Source organism: Drosophila novamexicana, unplaced genomic scaffold (assembly GCF_003285875.2).
Source record: "Drosophila novamexicana strain 15010-1031.04,08,12 unplaced genomic scaffold, DnovRS2.1 tig00001783-arrow-arrow-pilon, whole genome shotgun sequence".
Lineage (NCBI taxonomy): Eukaryota > Metazoa > Arthropoda > Insecta > Diptera > Drosophilidae > Drosophila > Drosophila novamexicana.
Window position 1 is genome coordinate 35,001 of NW_020824891.1, and position 24,909 is coordinate 59,909.

Genomic DNA, 24,909 nt, shown 5'->3' on the forward strand with positions numbered 1-24,909 from the left:
GTCTATATGAATTGATTTTCTAAAGTCTATAGCTTAGTAGGTCTTTTGCTCGGACCCAGTTCTCAGTGCATTTGAACTGATTCGCAAGCTAAAAATGCTAAATGAATTGATTTTCTAAAGTTTATAGCTTAGTTCCTTTGCTTGGAGCTTGTTCTTTTGTGCTTTTGAACTGGTTCGCAAGCTGAAAAAAATCTGATTGAATAGTTTTTTAGAAAGGCTTTTGCTTGGAACTAGTTGTCAGTGAATCCTTTGCTTGGAACCAGTTCTTAAGAAAGTTTTCAAAGTTTATTGTTAACAATAAATTATGTATAAGCAATAATATTCCAAATACACACAAAACAATTATTAACTATAATACACAGGCATAACATTTTTTTGCAAAAAAAGAATTAAATTATTTTAAAAAAAAATGCCACAATTAAAAGCACGAAAATAAAGAAAACATAGGGTAATAGAACAAAATGAACGCGCACAAGGAACCAGTTCATGGGCGGAACGCGTCTCACTCATATGTGGCGACGTGGTGGGTGGGGAGGGGAGGGGAAAGAGCAGCTGGTCAGACATGTTGTCAACTTTGCGAAAAAGCGGAAGTTAGAAATTTCACAGTGCGCTGCCGACGACCTGCTCCTGCTACTGTCCTGTCCAGGATGCTGCTCGGCATGCAACATAGAATTCATTATGGCGGAAAATGTAAAAGGCATAAACAGCATCGCACAACATCCGCACACACACACACACACATACGGACGCAGACATATGTAACGGGCCAGTGCATGGCTGAGCAGAGGCCAGGAGCAGGAGCAGGAGCAGAAGCAGGAACAGGAGCAGAAGCGAACGGCCAGTCCGAGTCCGAGTCCGAGTCGGACTGTTGGCCAGTTCGACTTCAGTGCCCGCTTAATATGCTAAATGCTGCAACTTGTGCGAATTTAATGCGACTCAGTCGAAAGGTCAAGCCACGTCCGGGTCGACATTGGAGACAGTCAACGTACTCTTAAAGCGCAGGACAATTTCAACAGGCGCAAACTACATTCTTATACTATATTAACGTGCTATTCCTTTCTGCCAATCAACGACATTAGTACATGCATGCGAATTGCAGAGCTGCTACACAACAGCTGCGCAACTGTGGCGTGCTGATGGAATTTTGCTTATCGATTGCACTCTGAGTACTTGTCGCGCGCAGGCATCGAACGTGGCATCGAACGGGGCATCGTTAGCTGAGCTGCACGCGCACACATTCAAATTTGCTGCGATGTGGAGAGCTCGCGAGTGGAGAGATTATGACTACAGAGCTTTGCATGCGTGCGTGTGTGTGTGTGTGTGTATGCAAATCTGGCTTTTTGTTAGCGTGCGAGTGGGAGCGCAAATCGAAAATGATAATCTACAACGTCAAGGGTGCGGTTGCGGGTGCGAGTGGGGGTAGGGGGGGGCACATAAAGAAATGGAAAAAAATGAAAAAGTTTGCGTTAAAGCCAATGTAGTGCTGCTTGCTGCTGCTGATGGCTATTGGAGAGTGTGGAAAGGGGATAGTGGGGGGGGGGGAGGGTGAATATTTGTGCTTCTGTTATCGATGCCGCCATTGTCAGGCTAATTCATGTGTCGCCTGCAGCAGGCGATGCTGCTAAATCGATTAAAGAGTCAACAGATTTCGAATGCAAAACCGCCGCAGGGCATAAAATATGCATGCACATTGCCACCGTCTATATGTGCGACTGCATGTGTGCATGTGTGCGCCTGTGTGTGCGACTGTGTGTGTGTGTGTAGGCGTGCCTAATGGGCTATCTTGCACAGATTAGTGCCGTTAATTGCCGCTGCCCGCGTTTTTTGCTTAAATGAAAATTCAACTAAATAAATATGTGACTATTTAAATGCATTTCAATTACAATAAACAAACCGCAATAATTGAATATAAATGTCATAAACATTGTAAAGCCGATAACATTTCCATGCGCACATATGTACACATGCATGTACGCATGTATGCATGCATGTATGCATGCATGCATGTATATCGATATATTTACATACATGGGCGCACACCTGTTTCTATCTCTTTCTGGCTGGCCAATTATTGCTTGTGAATGATTTTCGCAAATGCATGAATTGAATTAATTGCCGCATTTAATGCGCTCGCCATTTTATAATTGCCCTCCCCCCGCCCCCCAATAATTACATGCTATTTAAAGAACTATTATAACGGACCTATTGCGTCTATCTGTACTGTTCAGGCATCGATAACTATCGATAATAGTTGCCAGCTTTGAGCCAAAAAAAAAAACATATTTCTTCAGAAATCGTCAAGATCGTATTTAATAATATGATTGGATAGTTTCTTAGTTGAGTTGAAACAAATATATAATTGATAATACTCACAGCTTTTGTATATATATGTATCTGTTTTAACAACACTCATAGCTGTGCTTGTGGTCAGTTTCGTTAACCAACACTTGTTCGTTTTTCAACACTGTAATTAAAGCTAAGACTTGTTAATAATTCCCAACATGACCTTACGGGTCTTCTCTTTATTGGACCTGTATTGACTTTAATTTAGCCAAGTTTTTTTATGGTCAACATAGCTACACACACACACACACACACACACACACACACACACACACACACACACATGTAACTACATTAAAATTGGCACATTAAATTACATGAAGACTCGGTACTTCTCTCTTCCCTTGTTGCCTAGGCTTTAGGCTTGTGGCCCATTCAAAAAGGCGACTCGCATAAGTGTAGAGCTTTTGAAAACACCACACACACCACACACACCACACACACCCAACTGAGTGGGGCGACAGGTAAAGAGTATAAATCCGCTGCTTTTGTGCTCGCCAACATTTTTAACATACTAATTAGTCGTTTGTAAGATTCATTATCATAATTGCAATTAACAACAAAAAAGGCGCCAAGGACTGGGGCCCAACCATGTTCGCGACGATGTCAACAAAAGCGAATGGCAAAGGGGGGAAAAGCAGAGCCGCAAACAGGCAACACACATCACAGACACAGCTGCTCCGCCTGCTGGTCGCCTAATCCTTGCCAGCTTTGCTCCTGGTTAAGCACCAGGCGTGGCTGTTGCATTGACTCACAAATCACATTAATCCGTTGATTGCGCCGACTTTGCAAGGGGCTTTAAACGGGGCTCAAAGCCGCTTTCAACTCTGCCTAATCCTGTCTAGCGACATTATCTATCTGTTCAGCCAAGGACTCGTTTCTAAATTGGTTTAAGCACATTTTTGGCTCGGCTCACACACTTGCTTTGAACCCATTTTGAAACTGTTTGAACTCCAATTGGGTTTTATTTGCCTCAAACCAGCTGAAAAGCTAACCCCAAATCTCGACTGACATGCTTGTATAGGGGATATCCATTAAATATGGGTTAAGAAAGGGTATTCGCATACTATGCATATTCTTGATCAGGATAAAGAGCTCAGTCGAGTTTGGATAGCACAAGAATTGGAGACTTGAAGTTTCTAATACATAATATACGCAAAATAATCGATTATCTTCGTCGATATCTTGTGCCAATTTCAAAATATCGATAGTCATCCTCCAAATCGATAGACATTTTTGATATAGGATCATTGTCTAAAAAGTTGTTGACAGATTTCGATGCCGATTCGATAAAAAGGCCATGAACTAAAAGCCAAACCTCGTGAAAATCGGGTCGAAAGACTCTCAACGCAAGACACGGGCAAGGCCGGGCAATATCCACATGATCATGTTATCAATTTTCTCTCAGCTAATTCGCTTGCTTGTTAACAGCTAATTAACAGCGAGATAACATTATCTTAAGTGTTGAGGCTGAAATTCACTTATTTAATGTCGCCTAATCATATATCAAAACAGATTAAATACAGATTCAGGCTTGGAATGGGTGAGTCTGGATGCGGATGCGCCGAATGTATACAATTTGTGCTCGTTTCTATACCCTGTACTAATTGCATTTTGTAGGGTGGGTTGTCTGGAGAAAGTTGTAAATGTTTCATTGAGAAGAAATATCAATAATAGTAATATACATGCATAATAATATTTGTGGACCCATTGAACTCAGCTTCTGGAAGAGCTGCAGCTATGAAATTTGGTATACAGCTAGTTGAATACAAAATAATCGCATACATATTAGGTTTATAAAGATATTTGTTGTATTAAGATTAAGATTTGAATATGCTTAAATTCTCTTGTGTGTCTGCTTTGAATGCAAAAAGTTATAGAAGATGCAGAAATAGAGATAAATTCTAGACTAAATTTTTAAAATATATAAATGTTTTCTTCTAGGGCATCTCGCAGTCGGGCACACTCGAATCGAAGTGCTCCTTCAAGTAGTTGTTGTGTGAATGTAATTAGCGTAGACCTATTCGCATATGAATATTCAGATGCGTATTCGTTTGTATTCATTGGCGTATTCAAGCATCATTCATGGACTATATAATTGATTATGTAATCGCTTTAATGAACTCTTAATCGAATTACGGCTGTGTGTGTATGCGCGTGTGTGTGTGTGTGTGTGTGTGAGTCGAAACATATTTCATTTGATTTAATCCCCTTTGGATGTGTATGTCCTATTTCGCACCTGCTTTTAATTGACAGACTATGTCCATCTCTTTCACACTCTCTATTGCTCTCCCTCTCTCTCTCTCTCTCTCTCTCTCTCTCACTCTCGCTTTCTTCAGGCCAGGCAATAAAATTTCAATTAGGCAAAAACCATTGAAGAAATTAATTGACAAGACGCTGCTCCTCGAGCCAACACTTGCCAGTTTATTATCTCTCTATCTCTCACTCTCTCTCCCGCTCTCTCTCCCTCTCTCTCTCCCTCTCTCTCCCTCTCGCCCTCGTAATGCTATCTCTTACGCTACACGCAATTTGCAGCTTCTCAACATGAAAATTAATTTTCGACAATTTACTGCACAATCTTACGCAAAAGTTCAACAAAAGCGACGACCTCGCTCTTAACTCTGACTCAACCATCCCGCCCTCCCCCCTCCCCGCCTTTTTCTCCCCCGTCCCCCTTGGCCCGACCCCTGAACCCACATTTAAAGCAAACAATCTGCAGCTGCGAGCGAGCGGCATTTAACGGCAAAGCGTTAAAATTCCTTTACACTTGGACTGATGCCGCGAGTGCCACACACACACACACACACGCACACACACACACGCACAGCGGGGGTGTGGGCTTGTGTGCCCAAAGAAATTGCATAAAACTTGTTGAAAAATTGTTCATCTTGAGCTGCTGCTGCTGTAACGTATGAGCGCGACATGCAGCACAACCCTCCCCTCCCCTCCGCTCACCCGCCCCCCTTTGCCTTGCCATGCAACATTCCTACCCCTACGCTTATCAAGAGCCGTGTGCCCTATTGCTGCTTCTTATGGCTTTTCAACTACATTGTCATTTAATTTTGGCAATAAATGTGTGCTTAAAGCCATTCCCCCTCCCCCCTCTCCACCTCCTTCTACGCACTCCCCCCTCGCTCTCCTGGCTCAGCATTTCCGGCCGGCGCAGACGACAACATTGTGTGCAAACTGCCTGATAATCGTCTTCCGTCTATTTTAACGTGACCTCCAGCTCATGCCCATGTCCATGGCCATTCGCAGCCCCCCCCCCCCCCCCCCTCGACCCCTGACCCTGCTCAGCAGTCTCTTCTTTTTCGCGCACATGTGCGCCGTTTAAATTATTCAACGGAAGCCGCCTCCAGCCACGCCTTACTTCTATTTGTGTGCGTGTGCGTGTGTGTGTAAAATATGATATTATGGCGCTCAAATAAATTACGCGGAAAATTATTATAGCCCGATTCGTAGTCTGGTCTTACACAATGCTTCAGGCGCCCAGCCACGCCCACACCCACGCTCCAACTCCTCTAGCAACTGTGCCCTTAGCCAACGTATGTTAAACAGCTTCAGCTGCCATTTGTCGGCCACTTTAGCCACTTCATGTGTTAATACTCAGCAGCAATAAGCTGAAGCATTCAGCTGGCATAGGCCAGAACAAGCCAGGAAATCAGACAGCTATTGTTCACATTCATCCCAGCTGCTGAATTGGCCTTAAATGCCACCCCCTTTTTTTTTCTTTTGCAAAATCTTCATCAATAACTGAACAGCTGATCAATTTTTGTGAGACGAGGCTGGTATTTCAAATTGAGCTACGTCTTATATATATCTTAATGTTATCCCAAGCTAACGCCACTTTTAACTTTAAACTTCGCTCAAAAAAACTTTGAACCGCTTTTACTACAGAGGAATCTTGGATGTTTTGTAAAGTGTTGAACAAGAACTCAAATAGGTTTTTTATGTTACAGATATTTGCAAATTAATTTGATCACGAAACTTCTACCCCCCAATCTTTGAACTTGACGTCCAACAAGAAACAACAAAGCTCTTTAAAATTGAGTCAGAAGACTATTGAATGGTCAACAAAAAAGTTGCATGCAAACACATCTATCAGTCAGTCAGTCTTACAGTCTATCGGTCTGTTTGTCTATCAAGTCAGTCTGTCTTTCTATCAATCAATCAATCAGTCAGTCTGTCTATCGATCAGTCAGTCAGCCAGTCAATCAGTCAGTCAGTCAGTCTGTCTATCAATCAGTCAGTTAGTCTATCTATCAGTTAGTCAGTCAGTCTGTCTTTCTATCAATCAATCAGCCAGTCTGTCTATCAATCAGTCAGTCAGTCTATCAATTAGTTTGTCAGTCTGTCTATCGATCAGTCAGTCAGCCAGTCAATCAGTCAGTCAGTCAGTCTGTCTATCAATCAGTCAGTCAGTCTATCTATCAGTTAGTCAGTCAGTCTGTCTATCAATCAGTCAGTCAGTCTATCAATTAGTTTGTCAGTCTGTCTATCGATCAGTCAGTCAGCCAGTCAATCAGTCAGTCAGTCAGTCTGTCTATCAATCAGTCAGTCAGTCTATCTATCAGTTAGTCAGTCAGTCTGTCTTTCTATCAATCAATCAGTCTATCTGTCTATCAATCAGTCAGTCAGTCTATCTATCAGTTAGTCAGTCAGTCTGTCTTTCTATCAATCAATCAATCAATCAATCAGTCAGTCAGTCAGTCAGTCTGTCTTTCTATCAATTAATCAGTCAGTCTGTCTATCAATCATTCTGTCTGTCTATCAATCAGTCAGTCAGTCTATCCTTCTATCAGTCAGTCAGTCAGTCAGCCAGTCAGTCAGTCAGTCTGTCTATCAATCAATCAATCAGTCAGCCAGTCTTACCTTTAGTATGTGCCTTAAGGCTTCTATCGCCAGGCCATCTCTTAGGGTATCAATTTCATATATTTTGACTAAATCAAGAGTCAAATCATTTTTGGACTTCGAATTTTCACCGATTTGGCGAAAGGCCTAAAATTTATTGCCTGATTTTTGGGGCTTTCGGGGCACCAAAAACAGACAGAACAGAAATTTTGAGCTGCCCATTAAGCGGGCAGCACAATCAAATATTAGCACAAGGGTTAAGCCGTAATGTTAAAAGGGGTACAGGAGGTGTGTGGAGGGGGAAGGGTGACGCGGAGACAGACAAGGGCCAGTTGGGTAGAGGGCAAAAGTGCGTTTGGCATGAAATGAGCTGCAAATCCTTTTGGCAACATTTGAAGCCAAAGCCTAAGCTTGGGGATGGGGTGATGTTCGGGCAAAGTGAAGAGGGGAGGAAAGGGGAGTGGGTGAGGGTTGCTGCTGCTGTAATCTGTACGCTTACGTCAGTTACTGGGAGTAGGCTGTAAATACTTTAGCCAAACGCCAGCTTGGGGCTCCCTTTTTTTGGGTTGCCTTCGGCTGCCCGTTTTTGACTGCTTTTCGGCTGGTTTTTGGCCCGCTTCGGCTCGTTCGTCTACTGCTGCCAGCAGCAGCAGTAGCAGTAAATATTTATGCTTGTGTTTTATTTATTTACATTGTCAAAACCAATTTTGCCCAAGGGTTCGATTGTTTTTCACCCTACACAGCCAGCCGGCCCCACACTTGTCAGCGAGACGCATGCAAACAACATTTTTCTGGACAGAACTTTGACGAAAGTGTTGTTTGCTTTCAATTAAAAAGCTTCGCGCCTTGTCGCTTTGTCATCCACCTGCCAAATACTTAATCGCCGGCTGGATCAGGGCGTAAAGTAGAAGTGAAAAGTGAAAAGTGGAACAATCCAGCACTTCGGATTAGTCCCCAGTCGACACTCGACATTTCGATTGCAATTCGAAGCTCATTCTGAATTATGGGCCAATTAACTTTTCATGTGGCACTTGGTCTGAAATTGAAACGAGTATCGGCAAAACGGCTTTCGGATGAGGTTAAGCAGCAAATGTCATAATCAACCACATATTTGTACACTGGCCAGCTGATTGCCTCTCCAGTTTTGCTGCCATAATCCTATGTACAGCCCTTTGGTCTGAGGTCGAGACGGCTTAAATGGGTAATTGCCCAATGCTTAGGAGCAGGAGAGTAGAGAACGGAAACGGAAAAGCATTTCCCACTAAAAACATTTCCTTTAATGCTGTGCGACTGAAAGGTGTTAGCTCTTCTTACAAATAACTTTGCCTGAAGCTAGTCTAGTTAAACTTGTCTCAGCCTTCGCCTAACTTAACTTTAATACAATTTTAGCCATTATAACATATATGTTATATATATATATAGCTTAACCTGAATATCTCTCAAGCTTAAGCTCAATGTAAACCTCAGCCTCATCGTTAACCTCAACCTCAGCGCGAACCGTAACCTCAACCTTAACCTTAACCTTAACCTTAACCTTAACCTTAACCTTAACCTTAACCTTAACCTTAACCTTAACCTTAACCTTAACCTTAACCTTAACCTTGACCTTGACCTTGACCTTGACCTTGACCTTGACCTTGACCTTAACCTTAACCTTAACCTTAACCTTAACCTTAACCTTAACCTTAACCTTAACCTTAACCTTAACCTTAACCTTAACCTTAACCTTAACCTTAACCTTAACCTTAACCTTAACCTTAACCTTAACCTTAACCTTAACCTTAACCTTAACCTTAACCTTAACCTTAACCTTAACCTTAACCTTAACCTTAACTACCTTAACCTTAACCTTAACCTTAACCTTAACCTTAACCTTAACCTTAACCTTAACCTTAACCTTAACCTTAACCTTAACCTTAACCTTAACCTTAACCTTAACCTTAACCTTAACCTTAACCTTAACCTTAACCTTAACCTTAACCTTAACCTTAACCTTAACCTTAACCTTAACCTACCTTAACCTTAACCTTAACCTTAACCTTAACCTTAACCTTAACCTTAACCTTAACCTTAACCTTAACCTTAACCTTAACCTTAACCTTAACCTTAACCTTAACCTTAACCTTAACCTTAACCTTAACCTTAACCTTAACCCTAACCTTAACTTTAACCTTAACCTTAACCTTAGCGCCGACTTATATAAATCTTAGATCCATCGTCACCTAGGGGTATATCAAGCCACCTCGACCCTGACCCCTTACCGATCTGAGTATCAGCTGAGTTATATCAAGTATACGCAATGATAGCTGAGCCACTTTTATCGATTGTTTTGCATTATCTGCTCTTTGGCAATCCAATTTACTCAGATGCCGAGTGCTCTATTGAGGCAAAGAAGGAGAGTCCATTCAGACCAATCCATTGATGTAAGCACGACTGTGTGTGTGTGTGTCTGTGTGTGCGTGTGTGCATTAGGTTGTTTATCACGTTAAAAGATTGAATGAAGCCCCTTGAATTGCCACAAAAGACAACTAAAGCACTTGGAATCCTCTTTGTGTTGTTGTGTTTGTTGTGTGTGTTGTGTTTTTGGATCAGAACTGAAACTCGGCCATCGGGGGGCATTCGCATGTCAACAGAAATGCCTTTCAATTTATTTAATAATGACCCCAATCAGTGGCTTGACGGTCCCAGCTTAAATCTGGTCCCTGCTCCGGTTAAGCGGATGGGTCGCTGCGTTGTTTGAATGAGAACTTTTATTAATGCCAGAACAGTCTGATGTTGACTACCGATGCTATAGCCTGGTGTTCTTCCTTCTCTATCCTTTCATCCAGCTTCATTATGCTCCTGAAATTATGCAAGCAACTTTAATCCCCGGCAACTGGCAACTGGCAACTGGCGACTGGCAGCAGGCAAATGCCCGACACGAGATATTGGCACTTGGCTTCGTCGCGCAGCATCGCTTCAATCCTGCCCACCAGCCCCTGCTCCCTCTTCAACTCTTACACAAGTTAACCCCCCCGCCGTCAACACACTTATCTGCAACTTGCGCTTTATGCATAAATGGCGCCCGACTTTGTAGTTGACGCATTCCCATGCAGCTGAATGGAGGGTCGGCGGCGACGACAAAGGTGGTCGTGAGCATGAAAGGGGGTTTGTGGGAGGCGTTGCTCATTTAGCATGAGCTTGGTTTTGCAGCTTTTAAATTAAGCGCAGAGATACACTTAATGCTCCATCAATTACCATTCGTTTCTTGTTACTCGCTAGCTTTGCACTCGCTCTCGTTAAAGTCGCTCGTCAGAGTATCCCCAGTAATAAATCAAATGAAGTGCAGTATTCTGCAGCTACATTTTTTTCTTTAAAAGCAATTGGCTACTCGAAAGTTAACGCAGGTTTTCGCTAATTCTCGCTGGTCTTTTGCTAAGGTTAAATTGAACGATTAGTCACTTGACTGAGCTCGAGTGAGTGCAGCTAAACTTATGAGTTACTCTCTCTCGCTCTCGCTCTCTTTTTATGTATATGCAAATATATCTATATACATATATCTTCCTCTTACTGTCTCTCACTTTGTCTGTCCTTCTCTCTCTCTCGCTGCCCGCACATCTTATAGATAGATATTGATCCGCCTTAGCTGATCCCCCATGGCTGACTGTTTTAATCAATTGCTCGTTAAAGTAAAAGTTTACATCAATCTCTCGCCCCAACCCTTACCCTTTCGCTCGCTACTCGCTCGTTTGTATACTCTTTCTGCCCTGTATATGCTCGCTTATTATAAGTATGTAGTGGCTTTCCGCACTTGACTGAATGCGTTCTACAAGCTACTCTCTGCGTGCATCAGTCTCTCGCTACTCGTTCATGTTTTACTCGCTCTCGTTACAATTTTTTTCGATATTTTAATCGTAGAGCTCAGCAGTTGATGCTATTAGCCACTCGATACTCGCTCGCACTCGCCACTCGCCACTCGCTACTCGCCACTCGCTACTCGCCACTCGCTTCTCGCCACTCGCTACTCGCCACTCGCTTTTGGCTCGCTTGCACTCACCACTCGCCACTCGCTCGCTTAAACTTCAATTTAATCGAAAGTTGACGCAACTGCACCTTTCACCGCTCACCTGTTTCAAGTGAAGCTCAGAGACTAAGACACCATGCCCAAGTACTCGACTACTTGGGGGGGGCAGCCAGTGTCGCCTGCAACAGGCACAGGCTTGGCTCAACCAAAATGCAATTAGTGGCCACAATATGGCGACGGGTGGGCGCCAGCTGGGCGGCTGTCGGTTTTATTGACGTCAAAATGTAAATGGAAAATGAAACTGAAAATGAAAGATGGCGACCACAAGTTTCAAAAATCACTAATGGATTTTTAATACAATAAATATTATTATGCACTAAGTGGGCAGCAGGGTGTGCTGCGCTCAAAGGAGACAGACACAGTTCGTGCGCATGCTAGCCGCCAGGGGTTACTGAGTAGGGGGTGGGTGGGGCTACAAAAAAAAAACTCTTGTCATCCATTAAAATGACACACAGCCCACGCACAAGTGCTCTATATACACATACATAAGTAGATACACATATAAATAGAACGTCAATGAAGGAGTTGATGAGACAGCACCAGCCCATTAGAAAAAATGTTGGCCTAAAAGCAATTGAAATGGTCTATGAGTGGGGAGGGGAGAGAGGGGGGGGGGGGCGTTGGCATCGATATAATTGAATAGATGCGCCTTTATTGCCATAAATGCTTTCTGCAAAGGACACAACACACACACACACACACACACACACACACACACACACACACACACACACACACACACAGACAAAGTGCTATGTGAGGCGACAAAAACCACAGAAAACATTAAAGGCCAAAACACAAAGCAGGCGGTAAAATTGAAAGCAAAGCCGAGCTGCCTCATATGCCAAAATCTATTCAATGCCCAATAAGCATTATAAATTATATGTAAATGGAAGAGGCAGGAAAGAGACGAGCTCCGACATAAAGCCAAGCTCGTTTTCTCAGTTAAATATATTGAAATAACAGGAGAGCTAGATTTCAGGCAAAGCCCAGGAACAATCATTGATTTATAAAGTTCATCTGTATAGATTGTCTCTTAACCAAAAACAATCTCTTGCCAGATAATCTCTTCAGATATGTTCTTATCTTCTTCATGTTTCCTGACAAAAAAAAAAAACAGCATTTCTCAACTCAAGGAACTTTTAGAAGACTTTCAAAGTATTTCTATCGGCTCAGGAATTTATTAAAAATAAAAATACAAGCTGAGCTCCCGAATGAATATTTGAAATATTGTGCTAGATTTGTATATTATTTGTATCTCTTAATTTATTTCTATAGTAAAATATATACAACAATTTTTAATATATCTGAGCCATAATTATACATCATAATATATACAACCTATAATATATAATACAATAATTATACATATAATTATAATGTTTAATCTTATTAATAAGTTGTATCTTTTAACTAATTTCAGGAATGAAGCTGCGCAAAGGTCAGTCAAAGGTAAGTCTTTGAAATAAAACTAAACTGAATTCGAAAAATTTGTAAATTATTTTACTTGTTTATTATTTATTTTTATGAATTTATATATTATATGTACAGACAAGAATAATGACTACAAAAGCAAACGAACGAGCTTAAGTCACAAAAAAAGAACACATTTTTCTTAAATATCTCCCGAAATGAATGTTTGAATATATTCAAAGGGAAGCAATCGAATCGATTGCCGTTAATCAAATATTTAATTGGTAACATTTCAATTATCATAAATGAACAATTATCAATTTATAATATAATAATTAAAGAAAGGGAATGCTAGTTTCTAAGGCCATCGACTCGACACATTGAATTCCAAATCTTAGTTTCAAAGCGTCGACAACTTGTTTAGTTTATGTAGAGCATCCAAAGGTCGGTGGGCTTTGCCGTTAATGCTATTTATTTAATTGAACGAAATCAATAATTCATTAAAATAATGTATGCATACGGGATGAATATTTATGGCCAATGGATAGGCGATAACAACAAAGTGCCACAGCATGAGCTATGCAAATCGACTAGGGTTAGACTGAGACTCTCTCTCGCTCTCTCTGTGTGTGTGTGTGTGTGTGTGTGTGTGTGTGTGTGTGTGTGTGTGTGTGTGGCAATTGGCATCCGAGTTGGCACATGTAATCCCCAACATTGTTGTTAACAAACTGGCGAAACGGACTGCGGACTGCGGACTGCGGATAACTCTGCTTAGCAGATAATAACTGACAGCACTGTGCAAATGGAAATTGAGATGAAAATGGGAAATGGGAAATGTAGATGGTGGAAAATAAAGAAGTTAAAGCGAGAAGCGGCTCGTCTAAAGGCGCGGGCGAAACAATCAAGGAAACACTTAACCGAATGAAACACAAGTAAACAAATGAAAGTAAGTAAACACAAGACAAGCCAAAAAGCAAATAGTTAGAGAATATGGTCAAAAGGGGTGCGCGGGGGCTGGGTGGTGGTTAGGGGGAGGGGAGGTAGAGAAGGCAGCAGCAGCAAGTGCTGGTCGGAAACAAAGCACAAGTTGAGTCCAAAACTAAAGCAATGAAATAAAATGAAAATGAAAATGAAAATGCATTAAGTATGCAAAGGCAGAGATGCAGATGCAGTTGGAATTGATGCCAACTCGGAGTCGGAGTTGGAGTCGGAGTCGGAATTGGAGTTGGAGTTGGAGTTGGCGGGTAAATAAAGACGCTGCCAACGGCCATAACGAAGTTGCGAGCAGAGCCACCAGACGGCCATCAACTTGATGCATGGCACAGGCAGACAGAGCTTGTCACTCAGTCCGTCATTCATTCATTTACTCACTCATTCATTCATTCATTCACTCACTCGCACACTCAGACAGACAGACAGCGAGTAGTTGGCGACATAATGCAACAATGCGCCGGCATTTAAATCATTTTTATGGCCAGCAACAGCATGCCACATGCCACTTGCCACATGCAACAGGAACAACAACAACAACAACAACAACAACAACAAGAGGAACAACAGCGGCAACAACTTGAAGCCAGACAATTACTTTGGCTGACAAGCCAGCATTTTTAAATATCCTATTCTCTAACAAACTTGCTCTACCAACTATCTATCTATTTAATAAATAAACAAGACAAATAACAGTCGGGTGTGCTCGACTAGGAGATACCCTGAGCTAAGCAAAATAGATTTAAGGAAAATAAGTCAGTTCCGCTTTTCAGAGTGTGCTTTGGCTCGGGCTCGGGCTTTGCTGTTGCAGCCAATATTTTTGTTCCCCTCAATAACTTTCAAGTTTCTTAACCGATTTTGAAGAACTTTTCAACACTGAATCTTATTATGCTACCGACTATTTGTATACACTCCGAAAGCTTTGGATTTAAATTGTAGCTGAAATTTGTGAATAGTTTTAATTGATTTAGAGCTAAGCAATATACATAGTATATATATCTACTTATTGGGTTCGGTGAAGCTTCTTTAACCCTGTTACATATACAGAAAACCATTAGACCTTTATTTCCCTTTGTTATACCCTGAACCCATTGAAAATGGGTAAAGAGGGTATATTGTATTTGTGCAAAATGCAAATGTATGTAACAGGCAGAAGGAAGCATCTCCAACCCCATAAAGTATATATATATTCTTGATCAGCATCAATAGCCGAGTCGATCTCGTCATGTCTGTCTGTCCGTCCGTCTGTCCGTATGTATGAACGCAAGGATCTCAGAGCCTATAAGAGCTAGAGACCTAAAATAGATGTAGGTGCTCCTGGTGCCTGCGCAGATCGAGTTTGTTTCCGATAATCAATAACTTACTCCGTTTCCAAGCAATCGATAAAAATCGATATCGATAACCTGTTTTTTAGGCAATTTTGGTAAATAATAAGAGCTAGAGTCACCAAACTTGACATATAGCTTCTAAACTAGAATATATATGTGCATTTGATGTGGGAGGAAGAGGGTGCTGGGTATCCCCTAGTCGGCAGCTCCCGACTAGAACCTCTTACTTGTTTGTTTTTGAAAGGATTCAGGGTACAAATATATTCAAATGGGATGCTAGTTCCCAATAGAACATCTTTACATATTGTCTTTATTCTATGCCAAGGTGTTCCGGTTCCTTCTCGTCTTTTGTAGCTCTCACATTTATGTGAGCTGCCAGCTCGCTTAGTTAGTGAGTGAAGAGCGTACGACTCGATGGGTTAGAACGAATTGAATACACACTTATGTGTGCGCCTTCTAAGTAATGTGCCCAAACAGCATGCCTGAGGCCTTTTGCCCGGCTTGAAGGGCATTTTGGGCAACCATCAACGGCTGCTGTTGTGGCCCACAACTTTTTCTATTAGCGCGGATATTTTTTTTTTTCGATTTTTCGATTTTGATAAATTCTGATGCGTCTTTAATATCAGTTTGTCATTGTCGCTGCCGCACTCCACAGCCGATTGTCATCAACAACAAGAGCTAGAACAACCACGAGAACGACGACGACGACGACGACGACGACAGCTGTTGCTATCTGCGATTCGGTGTTGTTCGCACATTTTCCTGATGAGTTTTCGCATAAACAGCTCCAATAAAATATTGCTCAACATTTTTCACTCAACATTTTGCAATTTAGCTTCAGTTGCGCCAGTTGGGCGTAAGCATGGGCTCGCTTAAGTGATTACCGATTATTCTCAAGCTATTCGATAACCGATTACCGATTTAAAGTAACGATATTAAGGAAGATTTCAATAGGTATTTGTTCACTTTGCAGAGCGAAGAGAGAAAGAGAGCGAGCGGGAGAGGTCAGGAGAGAGAGATATTTGGAAGAAGAATGCTTAAATTTAGTCTAAGTATCATTTTTCAGAAATATTAGATGATGGCAGGCAGAGTTAGTCAACGAGAGTATCAAAATAATCGAGTTAGTAAATAATAAAAAATAAGATTTGTGGGGAAAAGTGTTGAGAAACCGCTGAGAAACGGAGAGATTGGGAGGAAAAGAGGGAGAGAGAGATAAAAAGAGTGCTTTAAAAAGCAAATATAGATCTCTTCGGAGGACATCAAAGCTCACGGAGATTACGAATAGATTGTAGTGCTTGTGTATAAAAACAGTGTTCGAAAACACGTTAAAATATGTGCTCGCTTAATGATAAGCAGATGACATACTTAGGATGAAATTTGAAGCTACTTTTCGTATGTTAAAAACCTCGCTTGGACCTTCTCTTATTCGAAAGAGTTTTCGTTCGGGCAGTGTTGGAAAGTACCGCAAGGCAACTTCGAACTTATTTGTAATAACAGCCCTGGGTAATGCATAGACTTAGGAGTCTTCTCCACCATCTGATGTGGTGTAACATGCTTTTCCTATGTTAAAAACCTCGCTTGGACCTTATCTTATTCGAGGAAGTTTTCGTTTGGGCAGTGTTGGAAAGTACCTCAAGGCAACTTCGACCTTATTTGTAATAACAGCCTTGGGTAATCCATAGACTTAGGAGTCTTCTCCACCATCTGATGTGGTGTAACATACTTTTCCTATGTTAAAAACCTCACTTGGACCTTCTCTTATTCAAAGGAATTTTCCTTCGGACAGTGTTGGAAAGTACCTCAAGGCAACTTCGAACTTATTTGTAATAACAGCCTTGGGTAATCCATAGTCTTCTACACCACCTGAAGTGGCTCTGCTTCAGGCACTTCATTAAATTTCGTACGCTTGCGAATGTTGTTTATTAAATTGTTTAACAATTTCTTAACCCCATAACGCCTGGCGAATAAATCAAATGCGGCCCGGCGTTGATTGCGAATCAATGAACTCGACACCCAGTTAGTCGGAGCCAAGAAGCTGAAAGGCGGCTGCTGTGGCAGTTGCAGCTCCTGCTGCTAATTTACTAACGTTAATTAATGGCAAAATCGAAAATGTTCGCTTTGAACTTTGAACCTAACCGCAGTGCCACAGACGCCGCGACATGGCGCCACTTAAAGAGTTAACACCCAGCCCCGCCCCGCTCTCAAGATGTGTGCTCGAAGGCGTGGCTCAGCTGCCGCACAAAGGATACTGAACACTTTGCCCCGGCAAAGTTGCCGCTCAGCTGCGGTCGCCGGGCCGAAAGTTGCAAATAGACTTGAAGCAGCAACAGCAGCAGGCTGCTCGCCAGGATATCGTTGTGAATATGTACGCGGCAAACGCATACGGATACCTAGCAAATGTCGGCAGCGGGTCGTTTGGCAAACACGCAGACTAATTTTGCATGCAGCGCACAAAAGCAAAAGGAGTTGGCACCAGGCACAAAGGCCGGGCGGCGGGCCCAGTCACAGTCTCAGTCACAGTCTCAGTCACAGTCACAGTCACGCAGTCGATTGATTTGGACTTTAACTGGGGCACACGGCAAGGAGCTGGCTTCAGCTTCCAAGTAAATGCGGCTCGTTCAGCTTTAAGCTCAAGCTGCAGCCTGGCGCCCGAGCAGGAACTAGAAGAACTATGCAAGCACTGGCTAATGTCTGTGGACTAGCACTAACACGTACGCATATGCTATTCAACACACACACACACACACACACACACACTCGAGACAACACACAAGCACACACCCACCTCTCCGTAAGTTTGCTAGTTTGAACACGAAATATTTTATTATTATATATAATTTGCCATTATGATGATTATACGTGGAATACGTTCCGGATTCGGATTTCGATTCCGATTACCCTTGCGCAGGCATGTCCATCCCAATACGGGTTTTCGGATTCAATGAACGTCGCGCCGCCGACGCCACGTTGTGCTGCATACTTTATGGCCTTGGCGAGAGGTGACCATTGGTCCGCTTACCAATTCAATCCACAGGGATGGGTGAAAGGGGGCGCACTTTCATATTGCGGGCATGCCGTGCGAAAAAGGGTAGATGGCGAAAAGTCCAGGGCTTCATGGTCTCGCACCCATTTTTGCAGTGCATGTAAATCCACATGCCAGCTGCAGTTAAACAAGCAAATAAATCGTTTTTATCATTTATTAAAAGTATTCCATAAAGCCAATGTCCAGTCCAATCCAGTCCAGGCCAGTTTTTTCATTACAGCATGCAAACTCAATAAGTCGCAATTATGAACTCATTGATGTACGGCAAACATGCATTAGCTCTTCCAGCAAGCATAAATCGGGCATATATCAAATTCATATTTTAAATAAAGCATTGCTGAGGCGCACATACACATCATTCAGTCACAGCACAAGCGCATACTTTACATCCATCAGCAATCCTTAAGACCTTCGTTTGTCGTCCATCACACATACATACATCAGATATCTAACAGGCAGCCAGACTAACATCGTTCTCCCATAAGGCATACAACAGGCATCTGCTGGCTTGCATCAAGCGTACATCATGCTTACATCAAGCATTTCGAAGGCATTCATCGACATACTTCAGCTTTGCATTGTCATTAGGCATCCGCCATGGCTACGTTAGGCATTCATCAGGCATTTTTCAGTCGTGCATCAGACTTACATTGCATCTAATTCATCTGTCAGGCATAAGGCATAAGAAATTCTTCAGATTACATCATACACATATCAGGGCAAACTTTAAGCATTCATTAGAAATCCTTCAGACTTACATCTCATCAGTCATTCTTCAGTCATTCATTTGTCTTTCTTCAGTCGCACATTGCCGAGTTAACAAAGCATTTCTCAGTCCCATTCAGCTGTTGGATATCATGAGAGACTGTTATGGCGTCAGACCCTACACCAAAGTTGATTGACGGCAGAATTTAAGGCAATTAGCTGGAATTATCATGGCTGGAATTGTCATCTGATTGTCAGCGCTTTGACATGCACATCATCAGCAATGGAGACGGAATCGCTTCGTGCATAAATTAAGCAGCTTGCAACATGGCACGAGAGGGATTGGGAGAGAGGGGATGGACATGGGGAGAGAGAGGGGCGGTACTGGTTGGTAAAAAGCTCAAGTTGCACTTAATTAACTGCAATAAGAAACTGAAATAAAGCCACAAGCGGAGCGGCGAACAGGGACAAAGCGAACATGATTAACATAATGCAAATGGGGCTGATGATAAAAATGATGACAATAATGACACTACTGATGATGATGATGATGATGATGATGATGGAGCTGGGGAAATGTGCAACAAAGGCGAAGCGCTACGAACTGGGCCAAAGTCTCATAATTCGTTTAGCTAATTTTGGCTCGTTAGTTTCGAATGGAGACGAGACTGACTGCAATAATAATTGCGTTAATAATTGCTAATGGCCAATCATTGGCAATAGCATTGGCCGACAGCGCGCCGGCAACAAATGTTGCCAAGCAGCTGGCAACATATGTTGCCAAGCAGCTGGCAACATATGTTGCCAAGCGCATCGGGCTGCCCAATTGGCCCAGAGCGGTTCGTGCCGTCTCGTGTGGCAAGTTCGTTTGCGACTTCGGCGCCGGTTGCCAAGTGGCAGGTGGCAAGTGATAAACATAGCCTGCAACAGCTACGCGCCCGCCCCCGCCCCTGCCCCCCGGCCCGTCCCACGCCACCGCGACCCGCTTCACTTACATATTCATATCCAGTTTCAGTGTCAATTGCAGTTTTCAATTTCGTTTGTCAGACCCTTCACCTGCTTTTCCGCACAGCGACGGAGCCACAAAACAAGCGCCGATACAAATTTCAACTATTTCCGGCCGTATCTTTGGACCGAGAAGAAGAAGACAAAGAAGAAGCAGCAGCAGCAGCAGGGCCTCCTTTGAATTCCGCGCATTTCTCGGCACGCAAAAGCGGGTGGCAGCTATCACAAGAAATAAAAGCCAAAAAAAAAAAGGAAAAGGAAAAGTGGAAGAAAATTGAGAAAAAAAAGAGAGAAAGGAAGAAGAAGAAGAAGAAAAATAAAATGAAAGAGAAGAACCAAATAGAAGGAGAGCTCAAGGAAGTATAAGCCCGCCCAGTCGAAAACCAAATACAAAAGTGCTCTAGTCGAGCACTTACGACTAGCAGATACCCTGGATTTAACCAATAGCTCCCAAAACATTCGCACTTCCTCACACACACACACACACACGCACACACAGCCGCTGTGCTTCTTCTAGCTGTTGCTTAATGTCTGCGCTTTTTGATCTGTTTTGCGAAAGCTTTGTTTTCATTTTGTCGGAAATAAGGTAGTGTATCGAAGTTTTGGTGTAGAAAATAACGAATGTCTCAATATGGATTGTTTTCAATATTACGAGGTATTTATAAAATCGGCTGCCGTTTTTTGCATTGATCGTCGTTTCACTCGTCCATCGATCGACTCAGTTGGCCAATTGTTGATTGAGAATTTTGATATACTTATTTGAAAAGCTCGCAGTTGCTTCTTTCTATACGATAGCCAAGTATTATAAGACAAATATAAGATTCGCATTATTGTTAGATCTAGAAAAGGTTTTAGTATTCGTCAATTAGCTTTTAGATACGTTAATACAGGCTAAAATGCAGCGCCGCTTGTTAAAATTCCCAAATGCTTCTAACATATTTTTGAATAAGCTCGCAGATGCTTCCTTCTGCCCGTCACACATACCCTTTGGGCGAGTTTCAAGAGGTTCGGCTCTAAAAACCAAACGTAATGCAAGAGAAACGAATGCCAAGCCGAAGATTAAATACTCTTGTGCAGATGTGTGGCTTATAGATGATCTATTCCGATGTTGATTCGATTTTGCTTATCAGAAGATTTTCATAAATGACAATATCTCTTCAGACGCTAACCCATCTTCCAATCGATTCGTGCGATCTTGATAAGATTTGGCTCACATATAGCATAGTTCCGATCCATCTAAGGCAAGAAGACGAAGCATGTTTCTTGATGAGCGACAAACTGGAAACAAAAGTAAAGAATATAGAATAACCATCAGGGGTATTAAACAGAAACAGGCTCAAAGTGAGCTGTACTTGAGTCTCAGCCCGAGCAACACCTGGGGAAGAGGCAAGGCTTGTGGGATTGTTTGTGGCACCTGCAATCACGCCTACCTGTGGCTCAGCTGGGTTGCTTTGACTGAGCTACAACAGGCGCCGAACTATCAATATTGTACCTTCACAAGCTCCTTTTTGTGCATTATTTCAACGTCCTGACATTGCAATTTCGAAGAACTTCAATAACTTCAAAATAAAGAAAACTTAAAACTTGAATATTTTTCCACATTTTCCGTTCTCCAAATGTGCCTTCGAGCTTCGCACAGACTGAAGTGAGATTTTGATAAAGCTGAAACAAGCTGAAGTTTTTGGAAAAGCAAACTATGTTGCGTTAAAATATGTCACAAATTGAAAAGAAAATTAAAATATAGTAAGCCATTTCGTAATCCAAGTCTAGCATCTTGTTGACAAACAGTCAGAGCTGGGAATCTAACTTTAAGCTTTTTATAAATTCGCCAGGAAAATCAACTTGACATTTCTCATATATAAAAATATATATTCCAAGGAAAATATAAATTTTCCAATCTATACGATAGCCAAGTATTATGAGATTTGCATTAATGTTAGATCTAGAAAATGTTTCAGTATTCGGCAATTTTTTAGATACGTAAATACAGGCTAAACTGCAGCGCCGCTTGTTAAAATTCCCAAGTGCTTCTAAGCTAGTGTTGTAAATCGATTTCTTATAGAAAAAAAGCAAAATAGTGTTGCGCAGCGAAGTGAAACGAAGTGGAAGTGCAACAAGCAAACATTAAGAAGAGTAATTCTATTCGGTTTTTATAAAGAATTAACATTTTTGAATTATGCAGCTACAAATTTAATCAATTTGTTCTTGGCCAAACAAAAGACATTGTTTAATAAGATGAAATTAAAAAAAAAAAAAACAAATAATACAAAAAACATTTGCAAGTATATTTGTGAGTGGGAAATTAAGTGAATGCGCTCGAACCATTTATTTTTAGCGACTAGCTCTCAGGCATTACAGAGAGAGAGAGGGAGGGAGAGGGAGGGAGAGGCCACTTAAGCAATTTAAACTGAAAGTAATTCCGCTAAGATGTTTTAAGAAATTCAAATAGAAATGACAGCAGAAGGGGGACAGGGCGGCCGGAAAGGATGCAGGACTGGCGCAAGGATACGGATAATGCCACGATGCGGGCAGGTGAACCGAGACAAAAGCGAGGTGTGCCATCGTCTGAGCAAGGCAGAGCTAAATTTGAAAGTGAAATCAAACAATGCGAAAATAACTTGAAAACAATGTCAGCTATATACATATATATATATATATATATATATATATATGCTTGATATCGGCAAAGCAAAATTGTTGCACCACAAGAAACAAGGCAAAAAGTTTGTTGTTTTTCTTTTGAGTAACTTGGCCAACTCTTCTGCGATATTTACTTTGAAACTTGCGATTTTCTTGAATTCGTTGCAAATATTATTTAATAAACATTTGATTAATAACGAGCTCAATTTTCAGCTTAATTACGATTTGCTGGCGTCTCTTTCATCTTGATTATTATTATATTAAATATTTAAGTTTAATTTCAATTAATTTGTGTCTCCTATTTTTGAGCTTTATTCGAGTTGCTTTCATAAACCTTCCGAGCTGTCAAAAAAATAAAACTTTCTTGGCAAACCACATTTGCACTGTGTGCAGTTGCCGAGCAGACTTGGAATGAGACCCCAATATATGCTATATATTCCTAAAACATGTCCAAGTCCAGCGATACCCAAAGTCAGAGCCTTGTCAAAGTCACAATCACACTCAAAGAACCTAAGGTTGGGTTTCCCAGAGTGGGTTTCTGTGTCCCTGTAGAGCTCTGAGCTCTAACCTTTAACCTTTATACGGCCAACTTAACTGTTCTTCAAAGTACTTAAACTCGATTTAACTCCGAGTCGAGATACTAAGTATCGATAACAAATCGATAGGCCTTGGCCAACCTCATGACAGAAATATTCTCAGTCAGCCAAAGATTATCATTCATTGCAGCTATTTGCGAAATTAATCCAAAATTTAAAACGGAATAGTTATTTTAAATATTAGGTATATATATTTAGTATATGTTTGTCTGTTGGCTAAGCTCAATTTCGCTGAGTGTAGACGCATTTTGAATTTGTTTTGACAGCAGCCAAAAGCCGGTCGAAGCCGTAACCTCCACCTGTCGTTGGCCTGGCTTGAATGCTGTTGCTGCAACCGCAACAGTTGCGGTGACACTTTTGTCGCTTTTGAGGCAAAGGCAAAGGACACTTCGAGTCAAGTGCAGCTAAGTTGCAGCTGGCCATGGTATGGGGGCGGCCCAAGCGCAAACCTTGTTGATTCCATTCTGCGTTTCATCGCACTGTCAACACGGTGATGCATTCATGGCAGGTTGCGAGTTGCGGGTGAGTGCGGGGGGCGGGTTGGGTTTGCAAAGCTGATGATATGCTACCAGCCCGTAGCCCGTAGCCCATAGCCCGTAGCCCACACCCTTCCCCGCCCGCCTGCCCGGCAGCCTGTCCTTGCCAGGCAAAAGTTAACTTAAGCAGCTGCCAAGTGACTTGAAAGTACTTGAGCGCATCCTTAAGCAGGATATCAACTGGCAAAAGCGTTGAAAGGAGCAACAGACACCGACTTGTTGTCTATCTGTCTATCCGTCTTTCCATCCGTCCGTCCGTCCGTCTATCTGTCTGTCTGTCTGTCTGTCTGTGTGAGTTGCATGCGGGCGCTGAGGCAGGCTACGAAACGCCGCAAATCTCAGCCAATGTCAAAGGACCAAACACGCACAGACATACATTCTGGACGCAAGTACTACTTCAATCCCCCCCCTCCTCGCATTTGGCAGCTCCTTCCTGCCCCGTCCCGCCCCGTTGCGCCCCTGAGTTGATTCGCGACCGCGTTGGCAGCACGTTGTGGCCTTTTATTAGATACGTGCTGTATCTCTGTTTACCAAGTTTGATGGTGTTAATGCCTTTTGTTCTTGTTGCTGCTGCCCCGATATACATCTATGTCAACCAGACGACACACAGGGCTACATGCCGCATGCCACATGCCGCATGCCGCATGCCCATATTCCTGTTGCCTTTGGGCTTCAACTTGGGGCATGCCAAGTTGAAAAGTGCAGCGTATGTGCTTTTGTTATCCTATGGGGGGCAGGACTGCGGGTGTCTGGTGGGCGTGCCAACCTTGACTAGCTAACTGGCCCCCACAGCTTTACAGCTTTAATGCTGGCCCCGTTTATATGGCCGCTACAAAGTGCTCCCTGAAACTGAAATTTATATAAAAAATCTAATTTAAATCGAAAATTGTCCGATTTCCTAATGGCCACAGCAACAACAACAACAACAACAACAACAACAACAACAACAACAACAACAACTCGCGCCGCGCATTAAAAATGCAACAAGAATTGTGTTTGGTTCCAATTGGCGGTCATGAGAGGGCTACAATGTGGCCAGACAGGGGCGTAGAGCAGCAAGTGGCAGGAAAGAAAGGGATCTCATATAAAAGAGAACTGTAAGAGCTTAAAGAAGAATTCGTAAGCTAGTGTTGGCTAACAATAATTGGCTACCAATATTTGATTAACTGTGCATTAGGGTAACTAAAGATATATGAACACAGCTTAACACACTTAATCTTTAACTAGAAATCGAGCCGAGGCAGATCCTACGGGCAAATCGAGTCAAAGCTGAGTTGCCTTTCGTCTGCTTCGTGCATTACACAACACTTGTTTAATGCCAGCGTTGCCACAAAGCAAAATGTCCTCATCAAATTACATTAAGGCTGGAGTCTCTAAACAAAGCAGACCTTGTGAA

General features: G+C 42.3%; 2 long non-coding RNA genes across 2 annotated transcripts in view; one reads left to right on the top strand and one right to left on the bottom strand.

Annotated features, from left to right (window-relative positions):
• The window catches only part of LOC115768441, a 63,739-nt gene that overhangs the window by 6,613 nt on the left and 32,217 nt on the right, over positions 1-24,909 (top strand). The window contains exon 2 of the long non-coding RNA XR_004018560.1: positions 12,681-12,709. This is a non-coding gene — a long non-coding RNA (uncharacterized LOC115768441). The remainder of the gene's footprint in view (positions 1-12,680; positions 12,710-24,909) is intronic.
• Positions 20,052-21,367, bottom strand: LOC115768440. Its single transcript, XR_004018559.1, has 3 exons — positions 21,234-21,367; positions 20,726-21,019; positions 20,052-20,580 (listed from the first exon to the last, which is right to left on the bottom strand). It is a non-coding gene; the product is annotated as an uncharacterized LOC115768440 (long non-coding RNA).